Raw genomic sequence first — 13,987 nt, 5'->3', positions numbered from 1 at the left:
AGCAAAAGTAAATCGTAAATTATCATATTCCTTTCGTTCAAGAATGTTAATAAGAAACAAAACAAAAACCCGGATTGTACGTAGATGATGTGGCTAAACTGATAAATCTTTCACAAGAACAAGAAATAATTTAAAACTGCTGGACATCTTGACAAAATTTATAGCTTGTACATGTTTAAGAAACAACATAATAGTCTGCGGTAACGTAAGATTAATATCACTACGAAATCGGTACTACTACAAGCTAGTGGCAATTTATCCTGATAAACTTGATTATACTATATGTCGAAACTTCAAAGTTTAAAGTTGAGGAACAAATTTTTTTTCACCAGTCAATTTCTAGTTTGGTGTTGCGTGCTTTAAATAAAAAATAAACTTCGCTAAATAAAATCTCACTTTTTACAAAATCTTATTGTACAGAAGGCGTAAAAATTACAAACTCTACTGATACACAAGTCAATATAAAGTATATGGGAAATAAGCACACTAGGAAGTTATTACATCGCAAATGAAAGGAATTCACCATTTAGTTCTAGATAAAAGTTTTTCTTGGAAAGATTTGGCTACTTATGTATGGTCTTATGTATTCATCCCTACCTCGTTTCTGTATTTTTTGGCGTTGCCATCTCTACATCATTTTTATTTTTTTCAAACGTTTTTATTACTTGTGAGAAAGTCTGACGGCTTTAGTACGTTTTTCACTTCAGGAGGAACTTCGACGGCTTTAGTACATTTTTCACCTGAGAAAAAACTTCGATTTGAATACTTTTTGTTGAAAGAGGGTTGAAAATGCATTCTATATACACATATGTGTGTGTTATAATTTTCTATATCTGTCTAACCGGGGTAACAGGGAAAAAAAACAACAACTCTGTTTAATCAAACACACAAGAAATAGTCCGACTCTGGCAAGGGACTTCAACTGGAATCGAAAATACGATATATTTTATCTACATTGTTTGTTAACTCGGGTTTTGCATGATAGAAATGAGAAACAAACCAGTAATACTCTAGGATTTGTTTTTAAAACTTTTAACTTATCAACCTATTTGACCTATTTGCTTTTGAAAACACTGTGAGACATTATCCAAGAAAGTGTGTCTCTGAATAATTGCAGAAAATTTCTAATACGTACGTAAAGTGTCTGTCTTTTTTTTATGACAATACTAACTTTATCCATAATTTTTCATAGGCGTTTATACTGCTTGTCATTGGTAGTTTTAAAAGTAGCATACACTTTAGACATTTGTTACCCATAGACAGTGGAACCGAAGGGGTACTGGGGCTTGTGGGAGAAGTGCTTCCCCAATTTTGACACGGAAGTAAAGTGCCCTTTTCACTGGAAACAGAGTTGTGTCTATAATTCTCTTAGAAAGTTGCTGTTTCAATTTGAATTCAATGGTAAAAGACAACGTAACATGTAAGGTATCCCCGGTCGTCAGTGCCTATGTTACCTTCTGTATTTTGCCAACATTTGACGTTTCTGTACCCAAGGAATGTGAGCTGACACGTGATTTTCCATTTGTTAAGTATTTCATTGCATTTACTAAAACATTTTGTCAAAATCATCACTATAATTTTCATGGTACCGTTTCGAATTAGCATACTTTGATTTATGTCGTTTAACTTTTGATAAAGTTTCACTCATTACACATAGGTTGTGTTAGACTTTAAGTGCATAATTTCACATACAGAACTAATAAAGTTCGTGAATTAAAATATCACAGTGTACATACAAGTTTTTTTTTTAATTAAACGACAAAAATCAGTGTTACATTATTGATTTGAATATTGAATTTAATGAAATATGAAAAGTGTGCTAAAATTTCGTTATATTTTTTGACCTTATGGCACAAAATGACCTTTCGACTTCAGATGTAAAATGTATGCTGTTTTAAAATTTTCATTTGTTGTGAATGATTAAATACCATAACGGGTCTTATATTGAACAAAACCATCAGTGTTTCTAACCCTATCACTAATTTCTAGATTTTGTACTTCTGTACTTTACCCGTAAATTCGAATACATCTCTTGTCCTTGAGCATAGGTTGGCTCAACTAACCCTGATTTTCGTATTCTACTTAGAATGCTCTATAAGAAAAAAACTTCAAAATTTGTTTATATCAACAAAAGCGTTTAAGCAGAAATTGTGCTTAGTCTTGCGTTGCTGCACAATGAACTATCCACGCTTTATCCATCGCGGGAGCTTAACATCAGATTTTAACGTTGTAATTCCGTAAACTTACCACTGAATCACCAGTGGACATATCAATATTTATGAACCTTTCCACAATTTTACGATTGTTCTCGCCAAATATTTATTTACATGAAAATTAACGTACTATCATACTTCAATACAACAATTTGCTGTCACCTTTTTAATGGAAAAGCCAGGTCACTGGTCTTATAAAAGACTACAACAGCAGAAGTGAGGTTTAATGTCCTAAAGGCATTAGTTTAACTATCCTGTTGAAAATCTTTGGATTGTGGTGTTACTTATTAAACAAGCCTATTTGACTTCCAGAATAAGTGCTTATCATAACATTAAAACTAAAAACTATATATTAGATAGTGCAAATTTCAGAAATTCCGCCGCCAAAATGTGTATACTTCAGCATCAACGTGACATATCATTATCTCCTTTTCCGCGCACTCAACCCAAATTAAAGTACAATTAGAAATTATTCCCTAAGCAAATTACAGCGCTGAGAAACGTTTTATGTGCTCCAACAGGCAAATGTTTATGATTAATATAATTAGAAAGATGTCATGTTGAAATACACGATTTAACGGAAACGAACACAATGCTTTTATCCTGATATACAAGGTCGGGGGTAAAAACACCGCAGTTAAAAGCAAATTTGTCACTCGTTCTATTAAGAATTATATATAATAAACATGAATCAACTGTTTTAAATACCTCAAGCCAACAAAACTACTGTTCATAGAGTGTTCTTTATTCTCATGCTGTTTCACGACAGAAGTAAAAGCTGGTGTATCAAACATGTTTTCGTGAAACACAGAAGTCACTTCCATTTCTTGAAACTTAACCCAAAACTATTCGTTGGTGTTTTTTTTTTTTCGATAGTTGATCAGTTAAACAGAGATTTTAACTAAGTTGAAAATACTGAAACTGACAAACCACCCGTTGTAATGAATAAACACCGATACTCATATAGTTCTCCTAGTCGGTAAGGTACTCTGAATTACAGTTCTCGAAAACCTCCTCCCCCTCCTCACTCAGTACAGAAATGTACTAAACCAATAAGTAATTAGGCAGGCGTCCAAGGATTGTCCCATTTCAGAGGTGACAATTTAGACTTCCACTATTAAAACACATGCTCTAACCCCATTCATTCTCAGTTTCATCTTTAAAAAATACTGAATGTGTAAAGATATATAAACTGAATGATATTTTATTGTAAAGCTCGGATATTAAATATATATATATATATAGCAATAAGAAGCCTCAACCATGGACATGCATTCCAGTTTCTTTATACAGCCGAATGGACTTAATTTATCTTTTATTTTATAAATTACAGGACCTCACCGAGTTTTAAGTACAGCTGAGAGACACGACTTGACAGAAAATTTAGGCGTATTGCCTTTGTGCTATGAATGAAATTAATTCAGTAACTTGTACTAAGATCGTGCTCACTACCAGCTTTCGCCCCTTGAACAAGAAGAAATAATAATAACGTAAAAAAACCCAAAAGTTATTGAGTTTCAATTCAAACGAAAAAATTGGAGTTTTCAACCTGAACGCCTCAGGTAGAGCCATCCCTAGTTTTGAATTACTGGCCAGAAGAAGGGCACTTTCTTAGGCTTCCAGAAAAGCCTTGTCTGGCTCTTTGAACAGAATAATGGGATTGACTGTCATCATTGATAATGTGCTCACAGATCAAACAAAGCGTGTTCAGCCGCATTATTTCTCGAACCTTGAAAACTACTATCGACAGTCCAGCACGCTAACCAATAGGCCACGCCCGGCCTGGAGCAAAGGCAAACTGCTGTTGAGACAGTCCACTCATTAAAGGGTATCATCGCTATGATCTCAAACTTTGCCTGTTGTCAATTAGAAAACCATTATTTCTTTCCGTTACATCCAGATTCCTATCTAGTTATAAACACGGCTAGTGAAATTATATAAAGAGAAATACTTTTACAATTCTCCTTTTCACCTAATGTAGGACCACATGTAGTTACTTTATTATTTTGTAACATTAGAAACGTTCTGGCCCGGCATGGCCAGATGGTTAGGGCACTCGACTCCCAATCTGTGGGTCGCGAGTTCGAATCCCCGTCCCACCAAACATGCTCGCCCTTTCAGCCGCGGGGACGTTATAATGTGACGGTCAGTCCCACTATTCGTTGGTAAAAGAGTAGCCCAAGAGTTGGCGGTGGGTGGTGATGACTAGCTGCCTTACAGTGCAAAATTAGGGACGGCTAGTGCAGATAGCCCTCATGTAGCTTTGCGCGAAATTCAAAAACAAACAAACAAGAAACGTTCTGTAAAGATATATCCCCAATTTTACAATGCATCTACTGATATCATTTCATATCCCCACACAGAACAGTACTGTCCACAAATATTAATAAATAATTTACACAGTAAGATATACTATGAGACACTTGTATAAAAACATTTTTATATAACAGGCTTAAAACAAATCTAAATTCAAGTGAATACGTAAAATTACGTCTTGTACTGTTTCGCATAAATTGCAATAGATCATCAGTGACCGTGTTTCACTTTATCATATCATCACACAATCTTCAAATGAATTAGCAAGGTGTGGTTTGTTAGCTAAGGTCTCGTTACCATATGTGCCCAATATCTTCTATAGAAGTGTAACACACAAAAAAAGAAACATGTCAAGAAGAACGTTTATAAGGTAATTTTGAAGAAGTGATCTAAATGATTCATTATGCATAAAGATGATTAAGAACTTCTGTACGTCTTTGAACTCTCTATTTTTATACATTTTGAGAAATCATACTCGTATTTCAACTTTTATCTGCCATAGACATACCTTGACTACAGAATTACCGATGTGGTCCATACGGGCCCCAATGGTTTTTTACATAAATTATTATAAAATACTTGTATACAAATTGTTTATGGGTTAATGACTTTTTTAGGTTACAGCGACCCCAGTAACATACGAGTCAGATAATAAACAAATATACATAATTTTTATAAACATTGTAATGAATCCCATTAATCACTATTGTGATCCTCTATGAATTTTACATAGAAAATGAGTGATTTAACACAATTTCTCTTTTATCAGCTATTTACTTAAAGTGTTGAAACAGACAAAAACATACAATTACTCAATATGATGTAATATGTAGACCCTGCCTATAGAACACTAACAAAACAAGTCAATAATTTAATGGTTGAGGTCCCATTGCAATAGTTTTGGATATATCCTTGATGCGCATTTTTATCGATTTTTTTTTACTGGCTTAAAGGTAACTTTACGTATCCATAGGGAAGAGTACGTATGGTATTGAAAATGAGTATATTTTGCTATTATGATAAAATTAGGGATGTAAAGTTATTTTACGATTTAAAATATAATAGTTTTTCCCCAAGTCAGTCTACGATCACATACATAGTTCATATTGTATGATATTAAAACGTAAAAGTACCATCTACTCCACGTAAACTTTGTTTAAAATAAAAAGCCGATAATCATGTTTGAAATATAAAAACAAATCAGTCGACACTTATCCTAGGTTTAGAAGGTGGTTAAAAACAAACTGAAACATTATAACAGCCGTATAATGGAGTAACTCCATGCAGCTCTCTGAAGGTGGATATAGTCTACCAACACTCGAAATTTGGGAATTTAATCAAGTGATGTGAAACCATTTAAATCGTCTACTCGAAAGCATACTTACCAAAATAAAATATCATATGCATTTTTACAATGTTCATGTTACATTATCATTTGTTTGTTTTTTTGACAATAACTTGTAACTTTCAACTTTGTAAAATTATCCGAATTTGAAAGGACAAATGTGTGTGTGAAATGCATGGTGTGTCGTCTGCTGCTAAACGGCTTGAGTAAAGAGCTTCTATTCTACCTTAGAAAGCCTTTTAAAAATTTCCATGTATATCATGCAAAGCAACTCACTTGATAATAAATTACAGTAATCTTCACGCTTGTTAGAGCAAACTGATTTCGTGAGAAAGTGCTAAAGCGATATATTACTGGGAATCTGTATTTTTCTTTTACAAAATTTGATTTTAGGACACAGATAACTGGAAGTGTGAATAAATAGCTGAAAGTACCTTCAAGCCAAAAAACAGGATATACATAACGAAAACTTTGAAAGTTTGTCCTTGTTTTGACTTTTCTCAAGTTATTATTGTTCAAAAGTACAATGTGTTAGGTACGCCTATAAAATAACAACGACAACATGCATGGTAACAAAAGTCTGATTATCCAAATAAGAAAATGGTAAAGATGGCAGTATACTTTTTATATCTCCAAAAAACACTGGTAAATGTAGATCTTGTTATCGTAACGAAAGAGAACACTAAATACCCAATGAAATGATTGCCTAGCTTTGTTGGAAGGTGGCGGGGAGAGGGAAGCTACGTTAACCTAACAGTTTTTAACACGTCCCTCATGAGCCAAGGGGTGTCTCTACACTACAATTTGTTAAATATTATAAGTAAGTTCAATCCAGAAACTTCCAAAGAGGATGGTTTTGGACGTATCTTTTCGAGACAGCTTCGAGACAAGTTTTCGTTTGTTAAGTGACAAATATTTAAGTGAAATACAGCATTCTCAAGTCTCCATACTAGCTAGTACTAAGGTCTACCCGCTGGGAGTAAATTCAGTATATATAAAATATTATATACATTTTTACAAAGTTCATGTTACATTATATTTTTATTTTGTGACTTGTTCTAGGTTTAGAAGGCGGTTAAAAAAACAAACAATAGAATGAGCAGACAGGAACATTTTGAAAGCAGCTATAGCATAATATTGTATTCGGCTTGCTGCAAAATATCTACCAAGGTGGTTCTAAACGGTTCCTGAATACCTCTGCGTGTCATTTGGAGACTCTCATGCTTCTTGTGCTTGGCCATTAAGTTCGTGATACTCTAACTGATTTCAGTCAACTTACCACTTCAAATCACTTTTCGCAGCCCCAACTCTAATAAAATGCCTTCTTTTTAGTCAATAAAAATGTCCAAAAATTTCAGTTAAAATTAAGAAAAAACTGGATTGAGTAATTCTAGTTTTTTCAACAAAAATATCCTCCACTGGCTCGTGAGGGGCCTGTTAATAATAGTGTATGTTTAGTAACTGGAAAAAGTGGGAGGGCACGTACCCCTTCTGTTCTATGAGGTATTAAATAGTGATATTACTGTTCGTTAAACAACTTTGTTTCTCTGAGCCTTAATTTAAACATTTTAAAAGCTTTACTACTTAGGTTATATCCTTGTTATCAAACGCAATAATTACACAGAGTAACCACATGAAGTAGTAAAGTGGTTGACACACGTTCAGAAAACGACAAAAATAATAGACCTTCCCCTCCTCCCCCAAAAAAAAAGAATTCAAGCGATACACGCGTGAATGTTATTGTTATATCTCTAGAAAAGTGATCTTTATATACGAAAAGTAAAGAATTTAAATAGAATTAGCAAACGAATTAAAACTTAATGCACACTTCGAAATTGATTGGTTTTGTAATAATAAGATACACAGAGAATGTTAACGTTCATAAGCGATTACATGAGGTCAATAGAAGATCACCTTTAATGATTGTTTGCACGATGAAACTTATTTCAAAATGCATTTTATCTGAATTAAAATTCTATGTTTTGAACTATAAGAATTCTTTATAATCTCCTTCGTACTTTCTGTCAAAGAGTGCATGGGCCACTATTTTTCACTTAAACAAAAAATATTTCCTAAAATCGACACGTCGCGCATACAAGATTCCTTTGATTATTTTTTTTTTCATAATCTTTGTCTTTTCACCGATCTATTTTTTTTTCTTTAGTAGTTAGTGTTCTCATTGATCTTCTGTTTTTCATATCCGTTTTATAGTTGGCATACACACTTTGCCTTTTGTGATTTCTCTGAGCAATGACAATTTCGAAAATTTTCTCATCCTGGTCATTCAACTCTAAAGTTCCCAACTTTTCACAGGAACATACTATGATTTGGTTAAAATCCAACTAAGGGAAAGAAGGTATTGTAATCAACGTTACTGATTTCATAGGAAAGAAGTCATGGCCAAGACGTTGGCCACGTATTTCTGTTTCATTTACAGCAAGTAAGGTATTTTTTAAACGTATCACGTTGTTTAGCTTCATCTATTTGTTATTCTTGTTGCATGTTTGTTCCTGATTAAAACGGAAAACCCGATTCTTCTACCACAGGAATACTTTCCAAGTACAGTGCAACAATGTCTATTAGTTTTTTATTTCATTGTCCTTTAACATGTGGTATATTGTGGCTGTTCGGAACGAATTTTAAAATCATTTTTTTAGTCGTAAAAGAATAATATATATATACATATAGCTTCTTCGTAACATATTTAAAAAGTTGAATCACACTATTAATTACTAGTTGGCTAACAAAATATGTTTATGAGTTTAAATAAACGTTAATTGTACGAAGTCAGGTGTGTTTCTTGCTGGATTTAAAACAATGATAAGAACATTACGTTTATGGTCGTAATATTTATTTTTCTTATAAAAATACTTACTTTTGCATCAATGTTTGTATAATTGCCTTTTAAAAGGAGACGAAATATTTCTCCCCAACACGCTTTCAGTTTGGATTTTTTCAGTAAGTTTCAGAATTTTGTAATATTTCAAACACATTATAATTTACTATGAAATCAATGACAATTTTCGTAGTAAAATAATTATTTTCTCCTGATGTATCAGGCAGGCCGTAGCTCTGCCTATGTAGTGATGGCTCGGACTGTTCATCGAAATGGTATATTAAATATCTCCTCAATAAGTCATCAAAACTTTACAATATTATACAGTGTTTCTTTTTATAACAATATCTATGTAATGACCGACTCACAAGTTCTGGGAATGTTTGTAAGTATCATAGCAAAATGTTTGAATTTCTTGTCCTCCTTTCTTCTGTTTCTGTTTTTACACGATAACTCAAAAACTAAAACAAAGGTGTCAACCAATTTCACTGAGCTGACATAGTTTCAAACAGAATATAAATATTATAAACTAATAGTAAGTAAAAATATCATAATTCTAGTGTAAACGATGTTATCACTACATTACCACTTGTAATTAGCTTTTTTACAAAAATGTGGTGTTCTTTTAAAAAGCTTAAACACAGGGTGAAACAGAAATTACCAGTCAATAATAAATATTACAGTTGGTCATTATATTTAGAACTTGGTTATAAATACAACCTTCCTATGTCTATTGAAACACTGCATTAAAAAACAACAAGTAAATACAAACTTTTCAAAAAAGGAAGTAATACAGGGATGGCTAATATCAATCCTTGAAAATCAATGAAAACAAGACAGTTGGGATGGCAAATATCAATCCTTGAAAAACAATGAAAACAAGACAGTTTGGATGGCATTTACATTATCCCTACATAATAGCACTACATTTACTTCCTTTTTTTGAAAAGCTTTTTCTTTAATTGTTTATAATAGTTTCCTCACATTGTATTTATATTACAGTTACGTACACTTAGTGACATGAGCTGTGGCTTAACTTTCTTACCCTATCGCTTTCAACGACGAGAAACGAGTCCAAATATTTAATTCCAAGCTTATTTTTTGAACACGTAACATTTTAGTATATTTTGCTGTTAGAATTAAAATTTTTTCCACGTGTCTATGAATAAAATATCGCATCTATAGTTCAAATTAATAGTTTATCAGTCGCTTCCCAGTTCGAAACATGGAATACTTTGTTTGTTTGTGTGTGCGTGCGTTTATGTGTGTGTGTATATATATATATATACATACATACATACAACACACACACACACAGATCACGAAAATTTTAACAGCCTGATCAAGACTCGTTTATTTAAGCGTTCAATATTTCTCTATAAAACTGGAAAGATTGAAAGTGTGATTCAATTGGACAGTCTTAGTTGCTAAGGTAGTTTTCTGTACTAAGTAAAGTAAGTCCACTTTAAAATGCAGCTTGGAATTACCTTGTATTTTTAAAATTGTGCTAGTCAACTTACCAAAAGGTGTTGAAACAGAACAGAAAAAACAACAATAATTTGAATGTAATCAATTTGTGCTTAATTGTTTGTATTTTTCCGTTTTGCTGCCAACCGTCCACAAGTCTGCCTCACATGTTGCTTGTAAAATAGAATGGAAATTTAAACAGCTTTTCCTATATTCCTATAGTTACACGCTATAGTTGCACCTGCCAAGAGCGCATTCTCTTCCCACGTCCTGTAACCAAGTGTTCACACTAACTCAGATTAATGGGCTTCTAAGAAAAGAGTCGCTTTGGCTAAAATACCAAAAGAAAGAGGGAACAAAGAAAATTAATTATGCCCCATTTCTGAAGACAGATTAACTTTCTAATACTGATCTCTGTGCAATAAACAAACAGAGTCAACTAAGTTCTACTTGCATGCACTTATTACTCGGATACTTGCAAGATGAAACCGGTGACATTTATTACTGGGAGAATTGCAAAGTGAAACCGGTGAAAGAAACGAGATGCCATTTGTAAAGCCTATATTAATATCGTTAGCGATACAGTGGATTTGAAATACTGGGACAATTGCAAAGTGAAACCGGTGAAAGAAAAAAGATGCCATTTGTAAAACCTATATTAATAACATTAGCGACAGAGTGTATTAATAAATTCATAAAACAAAGAGGGTTTCAAACACAAAAACCTATTGTTTAAAAATATTTTATTTACTGAAAACCTATAGAGTTCTATTGACATGTATATATATTTCTAATAACACTAACTTTCTACTAAATTTCCATTTAATATAATACTTTATGGATTCAATAAACGCATCTAATCCTCACATTTCTCTGGATCTATGACATACCTGCTGTTTATCTTTTATTTGACACTAGCAGAGTGTCCTGCGTTGCTCGGATGAAAATGGCGTTAAATATTCTGAGTTGTTTTGATTAAATCAACCATATTAATCGTGATTTTTTACAAAAAAATCAAAATGATTTCTTTACCTAACTTGATATTTTGATTAAAATCAATAAATCAAAATATAAATGTCCGAAAAATAAAAAATTTCTAAAGCTATTTTTATCAGAGCAAAACCTGTTTCTCGCAGTGTTTTGCATGACATTTCAAGTTTCCACAACAAAATTCCCTACCTTTCGGTGTCCTGATTTCTGCTGTATGGTGAAGCGTCATTTGCAGCGTATTCTGACTTCATCATCGTTCCATTTAATAAAGAATTGATATATTCTCTTTTCGCTATATTGGTCACTTTGGCCTCAATTTACGGCCTCAAAACGGTCTTTGAGGTTACATAGCCCATATTACTTGCAGCACAAAGTTATATCTGTACCCCAAGTTTGGAGTTTGTAGCTTTAAAGATGTGACCGTGCATAAGGAACATACCTACATAGTGAGAGAGACTTTCGCGCTTATGGATGACTATAACAGAATATTTGTAAAAGTGTGTTTGTTTGTTTTGAATTTCACGCAAAGCTACACTAGGGCTATCTGCGCTAGCCGTCCCTAATTTAGCAGTGTAAGACGAGAGGGAAGGCAGCTAGTCATCACCACCCACCGCCAACTCTTGGGCTACTCTTTTACAATAGTGGGATTGACCGTAACATTATAACGCCCCCATGGCTGAAAGAGCGAGCATGTTTGGTGGGACTGGGATTCGAACCCGCAGACCCGAGCTCCTTAACCACCTGGCCATGCCGGGCCTAAAAAAAAGTGTGTTTATAGCTGTAGTTGCAAGAGTTGCTAATTCTGTATACATATATATATATATATATATTGAGAAAGGCTTATACTAGAATTATTTAAGTGAGATGTTTGCGTGAAACTGAATCTTCTGTATCAATAATGAGTAACATTTTGAAATTAGTAGTTGGATCATTAGGTAAATCTTAGCAAATAAAACACGCTATCAACCACCTAGGTGAACTCAAGACAGATGATATTTCTCGAATTAGCAAGTCTCAGGTGGTCATGGAGGATTGTTACTAACTGAAAAGTTAAACAGTATCAAACACTATTTTGCCAGGAAATAGCATAAGGCTGTGTGTGTGTGTGTGTGTGTGTGTGTGTGTGTATAACAAAGAATACACTACAAAGCACATTTTTACACCTAAAAGCCTATAAAGTCCATTGGATAGCACTTTTTATTATTCGCCAAGCTGTGCTGACGAAGACTGGTATATATATCTTGAAGTTACAGCTCTCAGCTGGTCAGGGAATGGGTTTTGTTAGCTACAGTGAGCTATCATGATTCAGCCTTAAACTTTTTTGCAATAAAAAAGTATGCGTGTACTATGTACAAATGTAACCATCTACTATTGGAATAGTTTAAGGTAAATACTTCTGCATAATTATTATAAACAAATAGTGAATGATGTCATTTTTAAAGCATGTATATTCAGTATGTAATGTATGTAACTGATCTAAAGTTTATATGGATGGCGGTTTGAAACGTCTTTTAGTCACACAGTGATTCTATATTTATACAGAAATTTCAAGAATATGCCGCACTGATGCCATTAATTTATTCTGGTGAATTATTCAGCCAAATGATTGATTAGGCCTTACATTTATTTTCAATAATCTAAAGCTACATGTAAACAGTTGTTATAAATGCATTGGTTAAACTGCAGTGAAGAACTAATATGGCAAATTTTAAACTTCAGTGTCTGTTTATAAGGCTACCTCATCACACAGTAATTTTCATCATATTTATATATATTATATTCACATTTTCATGTCAAGTTTTCTTGGAAAACGTTTATAACAAACACTTAATGTAAGCAAGAAGTTAAAGCCTTTTTTTATCTAATGCTTGCTTAACCACGTGTATAGTTTTAAACCCTTGTGATACACGTGTTGAACAATCTGTTTGGGTATTAACAGGTATATTTTAGGAAACATGAGAACTCGGTGAACGATAAAAAACACAAGTCAGATCATACAGATAACCCTGAATTCTGCAAATCTCAATATATTTGATAAGAAATGAAGTGTTCGTCTAAAATTTACGTTAAACGTTGTTGTAGAAAATAGCTGATAATATATATTTTCCTACATATAACTTCTTGTAATTACTCTATGTAACAAAGTTGGAAAGTCAAATCGGCAATTAATCATATATGTAGGAAAATGCGAACAGGGATCAGAAGTTGTATTAATGCGTATCGGAGTAAAATTAACTTAATTATCAGACATCTTAATCAAATGATATTTACAATATTCAAATGAACAAGGAACGTTGTCGAAGCAATAGTACCAAAATAATCTCGTTTTCATCACTAAAGTAAGATTCGATACTAGTGAAGTGACATTACGTAGCAGAAAGTTTTGAGGCAATGTTCCTTGCTAATTACATTCCAAATATCACACTCACCCCTCACAGATGGGATTAAATATCCTGAACAAACGTGATCCACGCAGATTATCTTAATCCATATTGGCGCTTTTCTGTAAGAGTGGAATTTCGAATTAATTTAGTCTAGATTAGCAACTAATTCATACCAGAAACCCCCAAGCTCTCCTTGCATATATAAATTTGACGTAAAGAATACAATGACCAATGCTGCCACATACAAATATGACATCAAGAATATAATGTTTAATGCTGTATATTCACCAGGTGTTGGGTAAGAGGAGAAAGAATCGGTAACGTTCTAGTAGTTAAACATGATTTTCTACAGTTATGCTTTTCTTCCTGCAAAGTTTATATTTATTTCAATTCAGGTGTTTGTAGGATAACTTTTTTTAGTTGAACTGCAAATCAA

The sequence above is a fragment of the Limulus polyphemus genome, unplaced genomic scaffold (genome assembly GCF_000517525.1).
Source record: "Limulus polyphemus unplaced genomic scaffold, Limulus_polyphemus-2.1.2 Scaffold44, whole genome shotgun sequence".
Taxonomy (NCBI): domain Eukaryota; kingdom Metazoa; phylum Arthropoda; class Merostomata; order Xiphosura; family Limulidae; genus Limulus; species Limulus polyphemus.
This window is presented reverse-complemented; position numbering follows the sequence as displayed.